We start from the raw sequence: 16,977 nt of genomic DNA, 5'->3' as shown, positions 1-16,977 counted from the left end.
CTTACACCAGCAGACGGACGTACCTGCAGACGGCCGTCTCTCTGCAGCGCTGGAGGAAAGAACATGTGACCGGCTTCATTGCCGGTCAAATGTTCTTTCCTCCGGCGCTGCAGAGAGACGGACGTCTTTAGGTACGTCCGTCTCCTTCCTGCAGTCACACGGGCGCAGCAGGGCCGGTGTACGGGTGCCGATGCGCCCGTGTGACTGAGGCCTAATAAAGATTCATGTGTTAAATGATTAGCATTCAATACAAAGACATGTTTAGCCATCTGTATATAGTTTATAAAATGTTTTTTATTAAAAATGTCAGGTAGTTATTTTTATTAGAACATGTACATAATAACAGTTATGCTCAATCACATGTTGTATAAACATATATAAATCCACACATATCTATAAGGGCTTTTATCCGCATTTTTTTAAAATTAACACCGCGTTATTGCTGCATTTTTTTCAATGGCACTTTCTAATGTTAAAATCGCATCGCACAAAAATCGCGAAAGCACAAACATGCAATTTTTGTGTGATGCAATTTTAACATTAGAAAGTCCCATAGAAAAAAACGCAGCGATATAGCAGTGTTAAAAAAAAAACGCTAGTGGGTGGAAGCCCTAATATATGTGTTGCTCATAGATAATTTTCACACTTTTAGGGTGGGTTCACACAAGCGTGTTTTTGTGTGTACATACGCACACACAAAAACACGCTTCTATTTGCAAGAATGCATTCCCTATGGTGTGTGATTGTGATTGGCTGAAGCACTTCAGCCAACCACAATCAGATTTTAAATCCCCGGCTGCTGATAGTTCAGAACTACAGAGCTGGGGACAAATGCAGAAGCCACGGCTGAGCCCCAGCAGGTGAGTATTTTCTTTTTTGTTATTTTTGGACACATTTTACCAGGCTTTTCAGGGCAAGGCTTATGAAGCCCTTCCCTGAAAAGCCATTGACGGCTGCCAGGGCTCAGCGGTGACTTCTGCCGCTGTCCCCGGCTCTGCACTGCTGTTTTGAGCTATCAGCAGCCAGGGATTTAAAATCCCCACCTGCTGGTAGCTCTGATTGTGATTGGCTGAAGTGCTCAGCCAATCACAATCAGAGCTACCAGCAGGCGGGGATTTTAAATCATCGGCTGCTGATAGCTCAGAACTACAGAGGCGGGGACAGCGCCAGAAGTCGTGGCTGAGCCTCGGCAGCTGAAGGGAGGTGAGTATTGTTTTTTTTTTTTTAATGCACTTTTTTAAATAGCTTTTCAGGGAGGGGCTTATGAAGCCCTTCCCTGAAAAGCCATTGACGGGATGCCGGCAGCAGGATTCTCTACCACAGCTGTCATGTATGACAGTTGCGGTTGAGAATTGAAGAATTCCCTTTGCGCAATCTGCCACAGATGTGGCAGATGTAGCAGCAGGGAATTCTTTTAACTAGCGGGAGTGAAGGAAACATCTGACGCATGCCGAAGATGTGTTCTTCATGCCCGCGGGGGTCACAGCAGCGACGGAGAGGTAAGTTGTTTTTTTTTTGTTTTGATCTAAAATGTTTCTTTTTCAGGGAAGGGCTTATATGTAAAGCCCTTCCCTGAAAAAGAATGCAGGGGGCCGGCGGAGCATTGTTTTCAAAGGAGCCGCCGGCAGCAGCCGCGCAAAAGTACAAAAACACGCTCGTGTGAACTCACCCTAAGAACCAGTGCTTTCCAATGAAAGCATTCACATGTACATTTTTTAGAAACGCTAAAAAAGCACACCTGCAAAAGATAGGACATGTGAGTGCAAATATATCTGTTCATGCAATTTATCTACACGCAATGTGTGAATTTTTTTTTTAGCGCGGCTATTCATGCTCTAAAAAAATTGCTTGTCTGACCGAGACCTTATTGTGTTTTTATATTAGTATAATTTTAATGCTTAAACATTAAAGTTTATATGCAGAATACATTATATATGGATATATATCATATTTTATTTTTAAATACTCCAACAGCTGATTTTATAAAGTGCAGGTGGCGATCAGTGCAAGACCATTTCAGTGAGGAGGTAACAAAGGTGGAAAAAAATAGCTCATCTCCAGTCAATCAACTATGGCTAGCTTCAAAGAATTGATGTTCCTTTTGCCAAACTGGGAGCTCCACAGGTACTTTCTAATCTTTATTTTTAATCTAAGTGCACACACTTTCATTTGCCACAAAGATGATGAATTCTAGATAGATGGAATATAACACAATGTATTTAATTGTAAAAATGTGCTATTTTATACATTTCATCTGTTATCAGAAACATAATGTTAAAAAAATTATTACATTAAACATAAACATTCAACACAGAGAATGTAATTATCTTAAATATATAATATATATATATATATATATATATATATATATATATATATATATATATATATATATATATATATATTAACCATATCGGGCATTATTTACTGCTTTTTCATAGTATGCCTATTATTATAAAGAATAGTAATACCTCTATTTTAAATTTTTGATTAAAAAATGTTTGTGTAAATGCTGCAACATTATGTAAAGGTTTAAAATGAATGTGTCTAGCTGAATGAACAAGTTAAGCAAAATGAATTTTTCGCTGTATAATTTTCAAATTTTGTTTAATCTGTTTTTATATTATTAAAATTATAGTTCAGTTGTTTGTAACATAAAGGTAGTAATTATGTTATTTATAATTATCTAAATACACACAAAATTTCCTAAAATTTGTTATTCATAGAATTTAAAGGGGTTGTCCCGCGGCAGCAAGTGGGTCTATACACTTCTGTATGGCCATAATAATGCACTTTGTAATGTACATTGTGCATTAATTATGAGCCATACAGAAGTTATAAAAAGTTTTATACTTACCTGCTCTATTGCTGGCGTCCTCGTCTCCATGGTGCCGACTAATTTTCGCCCTCCGATGGCCAAATTAGCCGCGCTTGCGCAGTCCGGGTCTTCTTCTTTTCTGAATGGGGCTCCGTGTAGCTCCGTGTAGCTCCGCCCCGTCACGTGCCGATTCCAGCCAATCAGGAGGCTGGAATCGGCAATGGACCGCACAGAAGCCCTGCGGTCCATGGAGACAGAGGATCCCGGCGGCCATCTTCAGCAGGTGAGTATGAAGACGCCGGACTGCCAGGATTCAGGTAAGCGCTGTGCGGGTTGTTTTTTTAACCCCTGCATCGGGGTTGTCTCGCGCTGAACGGGGGGGGGGGGGGTTAAAAAAAAAAAAAAAACCCGTTTCGGCGCGGGACAACCCCTTTAACTTTAAAAAAGAAAAGAATGTATTTTGTTAAAACATTTCTTAAAATGTCTACATATTTAATATTAGAGGTAATAAGAAATTTAAAATGTTAAATAACCTAGTAATCTCATAAATGTGTTTTTCTGTTCCTGTTAATAAAGTAAATATTACAATGATTTGAAATGTAGACTTTCTTAGCAAATTTCAAAATAGGATATTTCATTTTAAAGTGTAAAACATATAAAATATGACTACATTTAAAAAGTTCGCTTTTTGTGACTGAAATACTTGAAATTAATAAAAGCATTGCTGTTTTAAATGATCTGAAGGCAATATTCAAGCTCAGCCCAGGCACCATTTGTCTGCTTCTGAAGATCATTCAGACATAGAGATTAGAGATGAGCAGGCACGCTCAATACAGCAGTTACTGAAGTGAGCAGCACTCTTCTCGAGTAACTGCTTACTGGTCTGAGCATGCTCGGGGGGTGGCGGTGGGTAGCAGGGGGATAGTGAGAGAGAACTCTCTCTTTCCCGCTACACTCCACTGCCCACCGCTCACCCCCACGCACCCCCGAGCATGCTCGGAACAGTAAGCAGTTACTCGAGAAGAGCGATGCTCACTTGAGTAACTGCTGTATCCGAGCATGCTCGCTCATCTCTAATAGAGATGCATGAAGAAGACCAAATGTAGTCTTCTTCCCTAGAGGAAGAAGTTAATGTTGATGATCAGCCTGGACCACCCAGCTACTGATCAAGACATCCAGCTCCCATGCTCTTCAAGCTACTACTCATAGGGATAAAGGACCTGTGGTAGTTCTTAGAGTAGTTCACAAATGGACATAACTCTTCAACTTAAACAAGAGGCCACGACTCTCACGCAGAGGGTAGGTAGTGAGGGTCAATTTGGACACTCTGGTCATACAGTTGCAGACCGCTTTTGTGCTCTGCCATCTTGCAATCAGTCTGACTGTATGTCCTTAATGCTAGCAATAATGGGCATTTATGAAAATGCACTCTCACCCCTACTACCACTACACTGCTTTTGTCAGAAAATCACACATTATTATGATTAGTCTAGACACAATGAACTCAAACATTACATGCAGTTTTAGGCCTCAGTCACACGGCGCATCGGCACCTGTACACCGGCGCCGATGCGCCCGTGTGACTGACACCAGCAGACGTACGTACCTGCAGACGGCCGTCTCTCTGCAGCGCTGGAGGAAATAACATGTGACCGGCTTCATTGCTGGTACGTCTGTCTCCTTCCTGCAGTCACACTGGCGCATCGGCGCCGGTGTACTGGTGCCGATGCACCCGTGTGACTGAGGCCTTAGAATGTGTTGCCTTTAATAGAAAATAAAAATGTTCTTGAAAAATATATCTACTAAATAATCTAGACATATATTTACAAGTAAACAATTTAAAATTTAAGAAACATTTGAAAGAAACATAGATTTGTACTTTCATTGTGGACATAAATATCAGAATTGACAAGTCAGGATTATCCACCAAACCTGTAAATGTATGTATACAATTACATGTATAAAAAAAACATCAGCTGTAAAATTAAATATAAAGCAACCCTTTATTTTAAAAAGACATGCTAATTCACATGCGTCACATGACTATATCTCTTAAAGAAAAAGAGATTAACTTAAACAATTAAAAAAAAAACCCTCCATGACCTTTCAATAGCTATGGCCTAACCAATGCACTTTCTGACAAAGCACCTTTTCCAGTGATCCAGATTCCTTAGTGGATATGGGCGCATGAGGTTAGACTTCAAAGGCAAAGTCTCATTTGCAACCAACACAAATGGAACTTGGACAGTGGTACCGGGCCTTGAACCAAGAATTGTGTCTTGATTAGTTATTACTTCCAGCCCTAGCTGAGAGTGCTCAAACACCTGAGCATCACCAGCAATGCCATAAGTGCCAATGTCAAAAAAATCTGTAAGATGTGTCAGCAACTGTAATCAAAACAACCAGAAAATACATCTTGTAATTGAAGAAGCGTGATTCAGAATGTGATGGCAATTACACTTTTACATGCTTACCATCAACTGCACCTGTACAGTTTGGGAATTTTGGCATAGATTGGAATCGTTCTGCAGCCTTCAACTAAATTTCAAGTGTGGGTGATGGCATCACGGAGGGCTGTAAATCCTGCCAAGTCAGGATACATGTGGCCTTCATAGATACTCCTATATGGAATTGTAGGTGGAGAGAAACAAAGGTCTTTCCTATAGCCAAAAACTTAAAATAAGAAAAAAAGATTAATATACACTCTAAGGGCTCAGTCACACAAGCGCATTGGCGCCCATGTTCCTGCACAATAAGACAGCTGCAATGCAGGTGCGGACGACTTTCCGCACCGCTGGAAGAAAGAACACATGACCGGTTCCATTGCCAGCTGAAAAGTTAAACTATTATATTATGACTATAGCACACATAAAAAATATGTAAGCCATTGAGCAATGACATATAAATATGCCCATGGTACTGCTACATGCACAATAAAACAATATGCAGACTTCAATAGTTAATTGACAATATTGTTCATCAATTAAAAATAATTACCGCAAGGTGATGATGAGTCTTTCCTCAGCTGATATGGCTCTGCTCATAACTGTATCCTGATTAGAGATGAGCGAGCGTACTCGGCCACGCCCCTTTTTCGCCCGAGTACCGTGATTTTCGAGTACTTCCGTACTCGGGCGAAAAGATTTGGGGGGCGCCGTGGGTGAGTGGGGGGTTGCAGCGGGGAGTGGGGGGGAGAGGGAGAGGGCTCCCCCCTGTTCCCCGCTGCTACCCACCGCACCGCCACACCTCCCCCTGCCCCCTGGCGCCCCCCGAATCTTTTCACCTGAGTACTGAAGTACTCGAAAATCGCGGTGCTCAATCGAGTAATTACTCAAAACGAGTACGTTCGCTCATCTCTAATCCTGATACATCAGGGAGGGCCTCAGGTGCATCAGTAATGCATAAAATGCCTGAATCGGCATAGAGAGATAGCTCTAAAAGGAGCAAATAAATAAATAATAAATTAAAAAAAATAAATATAAATGTGTGCCATTTTCAGCCATTTTTATGGTGATTTTTGAATTCAGCAGATGGAAATGCATAAGAATACGCTAATTTTGATCCCAAAACAAAATCATTGTTGTCCAATGTAACCGGCTACAAAAAAAAACTTATCATGCCTTTGTATGCCTGGATATACCACAGCACATTGTCTTTTCACATCATAGTCATGCAAAAAAGAGAGCATCTACAAAAAAGTCCTCCTTCTCTCCTGACATCTTCTTTGAAAGAAAAAAAGGATTATTTTAATGTTTTACATGATGAAAATAGCATTTTATCAAGCGAGATTGGAAAAAAATGTGGGCCAATATAAGATGGTATCTTCTAACGAAAAAAGCATTTATATATAACAATCATTTTACTTTCATTGCATATTAAAATAGTTAAGACACATATCAATACAACAAAGATACACACCATACCTGTCTTTCCTTCAAAATACATAACAGAGTCACAACTAAGACCCCCAAATAAAATCACAGAAAGAGAAAAGTCAAAGAGATATCAAATCACAGAGAGCGGCCCAAATAAGGAGGACTTAACTGGAGCGCAGCAAAATAGCCAAGAGCATCTATAAAGTCCAGCAACACTGTGAACAACCCACAAAAATCAGGTGAGAATAAGTGCTCCTTTAATAGTACATTACTTACACTTGCTTTTTATAGCACTTTAAGAGAGTTCCCCAAAACGCAATATATTGAAGAAACTTGTAACTTTACTGCAATGAGAGCGACTACACAAATTAGCTAGTAATAGCTGTAGTCATATTTACTACATAAAACTAGCTTTCCACAAAAAAAGAGTGTCTATAGTGGCATTGGGTCTGTATTTTGGTACTTAATCTCTTTATAATTGTTTCATACGGATTCACTCCGAGGGCTTAGTCACAGCCGATGCACCCGTGTGACTGAGCCCTTACTGCAGGAAGAAGACGGCCATACTTCAGAACGGACGACTCCCCGCAGCGCAGAAGAAAGAACACATGACCGGTAATGAAGCCGGTCACATGTTCTTTCCTCCAGCGTGGCGCTGCAGAGAGACGTCCATTCTATAGTGCGGCCGTCTCCTTCCTGCAGTAACACGGGCGCCGATGCGCCCGTGTGACTAGGCCCTGAAATTGGAAGTTGTGTATTATTCACAATAACATATCATAGTGAGTTGATACCCATTTATCTCAAATACAATAAATTTGCATTCACTCACATAATCTTTATTTATAAGCTATACTTTCAGGGTTAAGTTTGAAAAGTTTGACTTTTTCTCTATGCAAACATATGTCGTTGTATTAGAAGGTAAAAGTCAGTTCATAGCAAACTCCCGCTATTCAGATGTATGAGGTAACCAACAAAATGCCTCCAAGAGCCAAAAAGCAGATTCACAGCATGACAAGGCTAGCCTTCTCAGAATCAGCAGATACAAAATGCTATTTTTCTGCAATAAAACAGCTTTTTTCAAGCATGAAAAAGGCAGTTTTATTGCTGAAATATTGTAAGCATATGTTGTCATTGCTCAACAGTGTTTCCGAAAATTCTATTTCCTCTTCTGGAGTAGTTTGGTATATACTATCATTTTTTTGGCAGAGGTAAACAAAGTATCACTGTCAGATAGAATAACCCAACATGTTATATCTTCATCAGTACTGCCTTTATAAGTCAATTCATTTAGCAAGCTGAAAAGAGCTGTTTTCTATTTCTAATTCATGGACAGTGTTTCATTCCTTAGCTATTGGAAAGACTACATTTATCACAAGTTTTTACTTCTGCAGGCTCCAACTCTAATTGTCAGTTTTCCCAAAGTGATGGTTGGAGACTAGGTGCTTTGATTTCTCCCATGCACAGCACACAGAGAAGATGAGATACTGTTCTACCACAACTATCTCCTATGTACAGAGAAGCAGTGGCAGCCTGGAGGCCATTATAGAGAAGTACTGAGCAGTATAGATGTGATTCCAGGAGCAATGTGACAGTAAAACACTCTTAGCTCCAGCAGCATCTCTGTGTGTCTTTCCGCTTTTCTCTCACTCAACAGTTGTTCCCTTCTTTCCCATCGCTTCGCCATAGATTTCTATGAGAAGCATGCAATCTGATCTGGCAGTCAGTTGTTAGCCCTTTTGCTCTCCTAGGATGAATTCAAAGTGCACCATTTAAAGGGGAAAGGTGCAGAAGAAAAGGAGCCTAATAAGTGGAGAGAGAAGCACTTTTCTCTGATAAGATGTATTGCAAAGTATCATATTCACTATTGATTTACGCAAAGTATGTTGACGGCTCAGGGATCATTTAACTTTAAATCCAAAAACAGAACATTAATTATGTATACGGTATCCTCAGAGAAAAAAAATGACTATTTTATATTGTAAGTCTGATATAAAAGTTCAGTTTTACAGTTCTAATATAGAATGGGAATATATAGAAAGCTTAGATATAATATGTGTATTGTTTTATGGAGTGGACAAATGGTTTAACCCCTTAGTGACGGAGCTTTTTTGCTTTTTTCCATTTTTGTTTTTTTCTACTCCCTTTTAAAAAATCGTAGCTCCTTTATTTATCCATCGACGTCGCTGTATGAGGGCTTGTTTTTTGCGGGACGAGTTGTATTTTTCAATGGCACTATTTATTGTACCATATAATGTACTGAAAAACTTTTTAAAAATTCTTAGCGGAGAGAAATGGGAAAAAAACCGACATTCCACCATCTTTCGGTGCGTCCTGTTTCTACGGAGCACAAACTGCAACAAAAACGACCTGATATTTTTATTCTATGGGTCAGTATGATTACTACGATACCAAACTTATATAGTTTTTTTTTTGCTGTAGTACTTGTATTTTTTTTTAAAGATATTTAATTTTTTTCAATTAATTTCTGCGGTCATATTGTGCGCGCAATAACTTTTTTATTTTTCTGTCGACGTAGTTGTACAAGGGCTCACTTTTTGCAAGATGTCCTGTAGTTTCCGATAGTATCAATGTGGAATACATATGACTTTTTGATCGCTTTTTATTGCATTTTTTCTGGAAGACAGGGTAACTAAAAAAGTGTATTTCTGGCATTCTTTATTTTTTTTTTTCAGACGATGTTCACCGCGCAGGAAAAATAATGCACTACTTTGATAGATCGGACTTTTACGGACGCGGCGATACCAAATACATATTTTTATTTTATGATTTAGATTTTTTAGTAATGGATATGGCAAAAGGGGGGTGATTTAACTTTTATAACTTTTTTTTTTACAATTTAAAAAACTTTATTGATCTTTTTTCTTACTTTACTTTAAAGGCCCCCTGGGGGACTTTAACATGCGATGCTTTGATCGCTCCTGCAGTATGACGTAATGCTATAGCATTACGTAATACTGCTTTTTTACAAGCAGTCTATCAAGCCACCCTGTGTGGATGGCTTGATAGGCAGTCTGCTAAGGCAGCCCTGGGGCCATTCATTAGGCCCTCGCTGCCATGACACCTACACGGCTAGCACGATCTCACCGTGGGGGGCCGTGCGGGACCCCCAAAAAGCGTTCGGGGGATTTAAATGCCGCTGTCAGAATTGCCGAACAGCCAAGCGCGGCTATTGCCCGCGGGTGTCAGCTGTAACAAACAGCTGACGCCCGCGCTGTATGGAGGGAGATAGCGGCGCTACCTCCCTCCATACAAGTCCTGCAACAGCAGGACGTAGTTTTACGATAGCGCCGTCACTAAGGGGTTAAAAATAAAACTAAATGCCTCTGTGAACATAGTCATTCTATAAAAAAAATATTTACAGTGTATTTGAAGGATCTATACCATCTGTATTAAAACACTATATGTTGTGTCTTAGGCTAATATAAAAAATCACCAGATGGTACTACAACAGTTTTGATCTATAAAAAAAAAATCATTGCTAAAAGCTTTTAAGTTCCCAAACTGACAGTTAAAGATGATGCTGAAAAGATGAAATAGGACGCGCTCAGGAAATAACTTTCACCACAACACCACTTGGCATTATCAATAGTTATCTGTTTATTGATTGACAGGCAACAGTTCTTATAGAGGCCCATGCCTCAATTACAGTAATTCAAATTTATTATATTAATTTATTACCATTGATCAATAAAACATAAACACAATATAAATATGCAAGATAAAGAATTTAACATCTAAAATGCGAAACAAATGCAGTGCAGGCGCAGAAGAATCATACATGATTAGCTTCTCAGAACATAAAAGTACAGTAATGGTAAACAATAAGTTGTTTAGAGAGAATATTTTGGAGCATATGTGAACAGCTAGGAACATGTCATCTCAACATGAGGGCCAGTCTGGAGGCCTTTCCATTATCTTCTGGTAGCTCCGGCCTCAGCTATTCACTCAAGGCTTTTTTGAACAACTATTTAATATCTGTAGTTTCTCATTTTAAAAGGGAAAATTACAATGTATGGAGGATCATACAAGATCGCTACCACATACAAAATGGAGTCATATTCATTACACCAACACTCACATTTCCCAATAAAGGCTCCTCTTATTTCAGTTTCCAGGTCTGTGAATATGTTAAATGGGTAGTCCTAATCACCCACCTGATACATTCACACTTAAACTAAGAAGTGCGCATACAGGGGAACAAGTGAAAGCAGAAGGAAAAGAGACATTTTCAGAGTCAGCAGGGAAGCAGCTGCAAAGACCCACTAGCATGAGGACATGACAGGTCATTTTTAATTGGTACTGCTTCCCCTTTAACTACTACTGCTACTGAGTTAAATCCTACATAATATCTCAATGCCAGATTTACAAATCTGTATTTTCTGTGATTCTGCTTCAGTTTTTCAATCGTTTAGCATTCCCTGCTGGGTCAATGTCTGTACATAGCTTGCTATGATTATTTCAATCCTGTGTAGTGTAACTACAGTACTCCATTACATTATAGGAGCTTAGTGAAACTGCTAGGGGTGTGTCTTTCAAAGTGCTTCAAAGTGTCTTCCAACTGTTAGCAAGGACAACCCGCAGAAATATAATCTAGCACAAAGCTATAGCACAGGCTGTAACACAGGAGCAATATTATAACTAAGATACTATATGTAAAGAAATGCATTTACAAAGTTTTATATAATCTTTTTATATAGATCATATCTACGGTATGTAGAACCTGCTAAATTGTGTTCATATCCTTAAAATGTAAATAACAATGGCATAATTTGAAATAAAAAAGTTATTAGAAAAAATTGCAATGTACTTTAGGGGTGCAGTCATGCGAGCGATTTTTAAGCGCATGTATAGGCGCAATTTTAAATCGACTCTACATAGAACCAAAGCTTTCTAATGGAAGCGGTCACATGTCTGATTTATACATGCGCAAAAAAGTCGCGCCTGTAAAAAATAGGATAGCATTTATCGCATGTGCTAAAAATGTGTGACCGAAGGGAAAAAATGTGAAATCCCTGGATGCTGTCACATCCAGGGGTTTCACCTTGTTGTCAATGGGGCCGGCAGCAACAGCGCTGGTCCCATTGAAAATATAGAGTAGATTGCGCTTCCCTGCCACAGCTGTGACAGCTGTGGCAGAGGAGCGCCATGCTATCCTCTTGCTTTCACTGGGGCCAGTGCTGCTGCCACCCCACTGAAAGCAATGGGATAAAGGAAACCCCTGCAGCGATGATTTTTGGGGGTGGGGGCTTGAAATATAAGCTCTACCCCGAAAATCATCGCTAGCTGTAAAAAAAAATGTTAACTCACCTAGAAGCACTGTTCGGCTCTTCTCCCCATTTCCGCCAGTCTTCTTCTGTATTCTGATGGCTGGGTATTGAAAAATCCCCACTTCTAAAAAGTGCTGCATCTGATTGGCTGAGTGCTGTGACCAATAAGAGGCAGCACTTAGCTGTCGTTCAATGAATGGCTAAGTTTCCCCCTGAAAATCATCGCTGCAGGACTTGCCTTCATCCCATTGCTTTCAATGGGGCAGCAGCAGCATAATGGGATAGCATCGCACACTTCTGCCACAACTGTCACAGCTGTGACAGCTGTGACAGGGGAGCGTGATCTACTTCCTATATTTTCAATGGGGCTGGCGCTGTTGCCGCTGACCCTATTGACAACAAGGTGAAACCCTTGGATGTGACAGCATCCATGGGTTTTACATCCAAGGAATCCCCTTCTACAGCTGTCACAGCCACAGCAGTGGATACCGGTCACACTATTGTGTGCGATTTTTATGTGCGATTTTTTTTTCTTCAGTCATGCAATTTTTAACACATGCGATGTGAGAATTTTTTATTGCAGATATAGATGCACTAAATAATTGCTTGTGTGACTGCACCCTAAGTCCTAAGTCACATGGGCGTTTTTTCCCGCGATTTGCGGATCGCATAACGGATGCGTATCTGCAAATCGCGTGACCGTGGCCGACGATTCGCTGAAAAATTTGCACCTAGCAGCATTTTCAGTGAAAGGCCCCGATCAAAGGAGCGCTGCCCGCTAGAGGAGAACGATGTTCGCCCATTGAAAGCAATGGGCTGCCGGCAAGCGCTGTATGAATTTTTGGGAAGGGCTTAAAATATAAGCCCTTCCCAGAAAAGCATCCTGCAAATGTGTAAAAAAAAACTATACTCACCTTTTTTCTGCAGCCGGAGTTCAGCCGCGTCCGGCCGGCAGTTCTCCTGAACTGCTCTCTGTAGTATTCAGCAGGTGGATATTTAAAATCCCCACCTGCTGAATGGGCTGCCTCTGGTTGGTCACAGCCCTCACCAATCAGAGGCAGCTCTCACTCACCTATTCATGAATTCATGAATGAGTGAGTGAGTGCTACCTCTGATTGGCTGAGCGCAGGGACCAATCAGAGGCAGCTCTTAGCTGTCATTCAATAGCTGAGAGCTGCCTCTGATTGGTCCCTGCGCTCAGCCAATCAGAAGCAGCACTCACTCACACATTCATGAATTAATGAATGGGTGAGTGAGAGCTGTCTCTGATTGATGAGGGCTGTGACCAATCAGAGGCAGCCCATTCAGCAGGCGGGGATTTTAAATCCCCACCTGCTGAATACTACAGAGAGCAGTTCAGGAGAACTGCCGGCCGGACGCGGCCGAACTCCGGCTGCAGAAAAAGGTGAGTATACTTTTTTTTTTTACACATTTGCAGGATGCTTTCAGAGAAGGGCTTATATTTTAAGCCCTTCCCCGAAAATTTATACAGCGCTTGCCGGCAGCCCATTGCTTTCAATGGAGCCGGCTGTATTGCCGGCTCCATTGAATTCAATGGGCGAACATCGTTCTTCTCTGCCACAGCTGTAACAGCTGTGGCAGAGGAGAACGATCTTTAGTATATGTTCTCAATGGGGTCGGCATTGAGTGCATATATAGAACACAACGATTCGCAGTACACAGATAGGTGCATTCTGCGAATCGCTGTGTCCTATAATTTATCGCACATCCGCATAAAAAATGGACATGTGCCTGCTCCCATTGGGATGCATTGGGTCTATATATCTGCAGTCCGAGGCCTAAAGGAGATATTCAGTTATAGTTTTAAAAACTACATGTACCCTAGAGATCATAAATTTTAATACACCATCTAAATAATTGATTTTTCAGAAACGAGCAAATGCAACTGTTTTGTGATGAGAGTGGATACTTTGATGACAGAAAAATGTATGTAAATCAAGACTCAATTCATCTGTAAAATATGAGAACAAAGCATGTTTATCTAAATTATCTGTGGAGTAATGAAATTAATGGTCTGCAGTGTAAATCACTACATTTAAGTACTGCATTTCAGCTGTGAACAATGAAAAACAGATTTCCTGAGAGATTTTCAGTTCACCATATATTATGCACTCATTGTCAAAAGAAATCCAGCAGCTAGAAGGAGTTGTCAGAATCAAATGAAACTTTATATGTGTGATTGTAACATTGATATAAGTAAGTGATTACAATATCAGAGCAAGAGGATAATTTATTGCGGAAAACTAAATTCTTGCAGGAAGGCTTTAGTACCCTGTTGTACCACCTCTAGCTTGAATACAAGATGTGATATAGGCAGAGGCATACTGGTTCCATATGGCATCTTGCAGTATATTTGTCCACATTTGCCGTAAATGAGCCTCTAGATCATGCTAACTCGTTGGGATCCAAAATTTGTCCCATCTGTGTTCTATTGGCGATAAATCTATTAACCGGGCAGGCCATGGAAGTGTGGCAATGTTGTGGAGGCATTGCTATGACACTCTTGCTGCATGTGGCCAAGTATTATTTTGCTGAAACTCTGCCATGAGAGTCAATACATGAGGTTGCAGGATGTACTCAACATATTGCTGAACTGTTACTCTCTACCCTATCACTACTAAAGGTGACTGACTGTTGAATGCGATAGCCCCCTATACCATCACACCAGCAGTGGGGGCAGTGTGTTGCTCCACAGCAAAAGCAGAATTGAGGCGCTCACCCCTAGGTGTTTGTACAAAAACAGTGCAGTCATCAGTGCAAAAACTAAATCTGGATTCGTCACTGAAGACAACTCACTTCCACTTTATAGCAGTCCAGTTTTGTCATTCATGAAACCACTTCAAATGGAGGCGACTGGGGGTGAGTGTCAAAAGCAGTACATGTAATGGGTGCTCACAGAGACTATGAAAATGCATGCACCTCAGCTCATGGAACACAAATGTATTCCATAGTAGCGTCGGTTGTGGGTGACGTGATGATCTCACTCCCATGCCGTCCTCGGTCATGTGCACTATGCACAGGATGTTATAATGTTTCCTAGCAACTAATGCATAGCAAATAATGTTCCTAGCAACTCAACCACATTAGCTACTAGGAAACATTATAACATCCCGCGTACTGTGCACGTGAACGAGGACAGTGCAGGAGTGACATCATCACGTCACCCACACCCGATTCTACTATGGAACACATTTGCATTCCATGAGCTAGGAAGCATGCATCTTCCTTGTGTCTGTAAACACGGGACCAAGGGGGATCACCTCGTTGACATCAGAGCTGCGCCAGGAGCGCTCCCGGCGTCCAAGTAGCAGGGGTCTTCCAGCTCACACACTTAGATTAAGAGGTAAGCACAACTATATATTGATATATTGTATGTTTGTTTTCTATGCTTGATAGGGCGTTCATGTAATTCCAGACAGACTCTGATGTTAAGATCAGAGCTCTGTGAGGGCCATATAATCACTTCTAGGATTCCTTGTTCTTCTTTACACTGAATATAGTTCTTAATGACATTGGCTGGATGTTTTCAGTTGTTGTCCTGCTGCTCAATAAATTTGGAGCCAATCAGATGCCTCTTTGGTATTGCATGATGGATAAGTATCTGCTTGTATTTCATAGCATTTAGGACACCATTTGTCCTGACCGAATCCCCAACTTAATTTGCTTGAATGCAGGCCCAACTTTCAAGGAACCTCCACCATGCTTCACTGTTTTTTATAGACACTCTCCAGCCTTTGGGCGAACAAACTGCTTTCTGTTACAGCCAAATAATTCAAATTTTCACTCATCAGTTCAGAGTACCTGCTATCATTTTTCTGCATCCCAATTCCTATGTTTTCAAGCATACTAGAGTTACTTAGCCTTGTCTCTACGTCAAAGGTATGGTTTTTTGGTCACAATTTTTTCATGAAGACCATTTCTGACCACACTTTTCCAAACAGTAGATGGGTGTAACTGCGTCCTACTGGTTTCTGCCAGTTCTGAGCCGATGGCACTGCTGGAGATCTTCCAATTTGGAAGATATGTAAACATAATGTTTTTTGCATCTGCTGCACTAAGTTTCCTTGGCCGACCACTGCATATACAGTCCTCAACATTGCCTGTTTCTCTGTGCTTTTTCAAAACAGCTTGAACAGCACATCTTGAAACCGCAGTCTACTTTGAAATCTTTGCTTGGGAGAGATTTTGCTGATGCAATATAACTATCTTGTGTCATGTTGTTGCCCTTAGTCTTGCCATGGTGTATGACATGTGACATGAAACTGTTTTCCAGAAGCTCACGTTTATATTAAATTTGGCTTTTCCTCACCTAGTGTTAAGCTTTCTACACAGCTGTTCCTGTTAATGACTTAATTTCAACCTACACATAAAAATGATGATCATTATCATCTGTTTGGTATCATTGATTAATCATACATCTAACTTTAATCTTAAAAAAATCCCTGACTTTGCACAAGTCTACCTAGAAGAGTTGATACTTTTTTCAGGCAAAGAATGGTCACACCAATTAGTGATTTGATTTAGATTTTTCTTTTGGCCATTGATTATGCATGTTGTTAATAGACCACAATAAACTATTAACATTTCTATTTTTGAAAGCATTCTTGCTTTGCAGCATTTTTTCACCTAAAACATTTGCACAGGGCTGTATATCTGCGTAATATACTTGAAAGTGTTAGATACATTTAGTATATATTTTGGATTAGAACCAGGTAACTCAAATTTTATCAACTTCATGATAAACTTGAGTGAATTGTTTTCCATGTGGCACTTAATGTAATATTAAGAAAACATATTACAGTAGTGGATTTGTAAACAAAGATAATTGCTTTAGCTTTATTTATAGACTATACCATTTTGCCCATTTAATATGCTAATACCATGTCATTATTACAGCAATTAAATGTAATAGTATTAAGATGAAATCAGCATTGCATATTTATCATCAAAGGGAAATCAATATTAATGCTCATAA

Source organism: Eleutherodactylus coqui, chromosome 9, assembly GCF_035609145.1.
Source record: "Eleutherodactylus coqui strain aEleCoq1 chromosome 9, aEleCoq1.hap1, whole genome shotgun sequence".
Classification (NCBI taxonomy): domain Eukaryota; kingdom Metazoa; phylum Chordata; class Amphibia; order Anura; family Eleutherodactylidae; genus Eleutherodactylus; species Eleutherodactylus coqui.
This window is presented reverse-complemented; position numbering follows the sequence as displayed.